The sequence below is a fragment of the Sminthopsis crassicaudata genome, chromosome 4, assembly GCF_048593235.1.
Source record: "Sminthopsis crassicaudata isolate SCR6 chromosome 4, ASM4859323v1, whole genome shotgun sequence".
Lineage (NCBI taxonomy): Eukaryota > Metazoa > Chordata > Mammalia > Dasyuromorphia > Dasyuridae > Sminthopsis > Sminthopsis crassicaudata.
The window spans coordinates 463460431-463463872 of record NC_133620.1 but is presented as its reverse complement, the minus strand read 5'-3'; positions in this window follow the sequence as shown (position 1 = coordinate 463463872).

The following is a 3442-nucleotide window of genomic DNA, read 5'->3' as shown; positions in this document are numbered from 1 at the left end:
TAATTTATTCAGCCATTCTCCACCTGATGGGCGTCCACTCAGGTTTTAATCCCTTGCCACTACAAAAAGGGCTGCTACAAACATTTTTGCACACATAGGTCCTTTTCCCTTTTTATGATCTCAATGGGATACTCCATAGAGACACTGCTGGATCAAAGGATATGCACAGTTTGACAGCCATTTGGGCAAAGTTCCAAATTGTCCTCAGAATGGTTGAATCAGTTCACAATTCCACCAATAATGTATTTGTGTCCCAATTTTCCAGCATCCCCTCCAACATTTATCTTTTATGGTCATTAGCCAATCTGAGAGGTGTGAAGTGGAACCTCAGAGCTATCTTAATTTGCATTTCTCTAATTAATAGTGATTTAGAACATGTTTTCATGTGATTAAAAATAGCTTTAATTTCTTCTTTGAAATTTGTCAAAATATGGAACATTTAGAAAAAAAATTGTTAAATAATCATTCTACCTTCATGTTAGTTCTGCCTTGAACAAACAGAACCCTCAAGTTCCATGTCTTCTAGCAAGCCAGATCCTTCAGTGTGCAGTCAGTCTCTCCCCTGAAAGTAAGCATATGCTAAGTGAACTGAGCAGAACCAAGAGCTTATGTGATGATCAACTGTGATGGACTTGGTACTTTTCAACAATGAGGTGATTCCAGGCAATTCCAATAGATTTATGATGGAAAGTTTCATCCCCATCCAGAGAGCGAGCTATGGAAACTGAAGATCAAAGCATAGTATTTTCACCTTGTTTGGTCGTTTGCTTGCTTTTTCTTCTTTCTCATGTTTTTTTTTTCTTTTGATCTGATTTTTCTTGTGAAGCATGATGCATATGGAAATGCATTTAGAAGAACTGCACATGTTTAACCTATTTTGGATTACTTGGTGTCTTGGGGAAGGAAGAAGAGAGAAAAAAATTGGAACACAAGATTTTGCAAAGGTGAACGCTGAAAACTATCTTTGCATATATTTGGAAAAATAAAACACTATTTTTAAAAATCATCCTAATGGCTACAATCGGGACATTCTGCAGTGAAACTGGGACTGAGGGATGTGAGAGATCCCAAGTTCCCAGAATCGCTCTCAGGATGGACTTTGGATCACAGGCTCAGGGAGAGAAACACAAAGCAGAAGGGCTAGCTCTGATTCACCTGACACTGCAGACATTTGCTACCATCAGTGAGGGGGAGGAGTGGTGGAGGCTCTCCCCTCCCTTCACGCTTCACCCCTTGGAAAGCCCCACAGAGAATTCATGAGAAAGGACGATAAAAAGGTCAGAGGGCAGGCACTCCTTTTAAGGTCTATTGAGCAGGCTGTTCTTCACGGCTCAGTGACCATTGTCTTGGATGCATCAGACCTTCATGAGGGGAACCCGGAGGCCCTAGTCCTTCAGCAATCGCTGTCCCATCCCCCATGGGGCCAAAGCACATCAAAGCACGAGGTCCAATCTGTTGTTACATCACATGTTAGAGCCACGGACGAGAGATCGATCGGCCTTTCATTTTACAGGAGAGGAAATTGAGGCCCGGGAGGGACCCCTGCGGAGCACATGGGCAGTCCCAGGGAAAGAACAATAGAGCCATAGAAGGTCACGAGCTGAAAGGGGCTTTAGAGACTGTCTGACCCCCAGCCTTCAGGATCCTGTGCACCTTCCAATCCAACTGAAGGGCTCTCCCCGAGCTTCATGTGTACCCCCCAAACACTCTCACGCACATTTTCTCATATACACACAAATACACACACCATCACACACACACATACACCCACTCACACCCACTCATACACTCACACTCACACACACTCACACAACTCTTAAGTGCGCTCTCCTAGCGGCTCAGCCAGGCTCAGACAAGAAAATTGATTCAATTAGTGCCCATTGGCCGGAGCCATAAAGCCTGCAGCGCTTTTCCAGATCTCTCTGGCCACGTGCTGGGGGGGGGGGGGTCTGAGAGCCGCAGTGAGGGCCCTCCCGGCGCACTTCCGGGCATCCTTTGAAGCTGAAGAGCCCGTTCCTGCCTCTGGGCCAGGGGGAAGCGGGACCCCTGAGTCCCCACAGCTGCACATGTAAACGGAAGATGGGGGTCAGCAGAGGGAGCGCTCCACTTGGCATCAGGAGCCTTTTACCCCCGTCCCAGGCCGCTGGTCATCCCCCCTTTCTGACTGTGGAGGAGGGGCTGGCTTCGTGCCCACTGGTCCTTTCCAGGCCCTAAACTGTGGCTCGGGGCGAGGGCCGGGACCCTTTCTCATGAATTCTCTGTGGGGCTTTCCAAGGGGTGAAGCGTGAAGGGAGGGGAGAGCCTCCACCACTCCTCCCCCTCACTAATGGTAGCAAATGTCTGCAGTGACAGGTGAATCAGAGCTAGCCCTTCTGCTTTGTGTTTCTCCCCCTGTGTCCGCTCCCGGGGCAGAGCTGGGCGGGACTCTGGCCCTTCCTGGGGAGACCAGGCCCCAGGCCCCGTAAGACCATCCACCAGCGCACATTAAGCGCGGCTTTGGGAGGACCAGACTGAGGGGGCCCACCCCCGGACAAGCTCCTGGGCCCTCCCCTCGGCCCGGCTCCTGTCCCACAAAGCCGCGGGGCGGCCGGTCCGCTCCGGGGCAGAGCTTTCCTTCGGGGGTCTCCTCTCGCCCCCTCCTCTCCACGCCGCTGCCAGGCGCTGGGGGGGGGGCACAAAGCCTCGGCCAATGCCAAGGACCGGGGAGCCCAGACCGGGCATGTTTCCCCATCCGCGCCCGTCTGTCTCCGCGCGGTCCTGGCACGGCCGGGGGGGGGGGGGCAGAGGCGACCCCAGGCTGGGGAGGGGGCGGAGCGGGGACCACGCGGGGGGGGACCCCGGGTCAGAAGCACCCGTGAGGCGCCCGCTGGCTGCCAAAGGGAGGGGCGAGGCCGGGCCGGCAGCAGACAGGGTCTCCCAGGGTCTCGGGAGGGCAAGGGCAGGGACCCAGACTGGGGGCGGCGGCCAAGATCGTGGAGGTCCCGCCCCAGGCCCGCCCTCAGTCCGCTTCAAAGCGCTTCTAGGGTGCCCGGATCCGCCTCCAGACCCTCCTCGAGGCGAAGCCTGAGTCTTAGACTCCGCCCCCATGGTAAGACTCCGCCCCCGGGTCCTCCGCGCCGGCGCAGTCAGGGTCCTCAGCCCCGCCTCCAAAGTTCAGGCCCCGCCCCCAGGCTCTCCGCGCCGGCGCTGCCAGGGTCCGCACCCCCGCCCCGGGCCCGGGCCCCGCCGCCGCCGCCGCCGCAGTTCGGTCCCCGGGATCCCCGCTGCGCAGGCCCGCCCCCTCCCCGGCCTCCGTCCCTCCTCCCTCGGCGCGGCGGCGGCTGGAGCCGGGAGCGCCCGGCGGCGGCCCCGGCGACTCTGCAGCAGCAGCAGCAGCCCCCGCAGCGGCGGCGCGCCCAGCCCGGCCCGGCCCGCGGGGCGCCCGGAGCCCCACCCCGCCCTC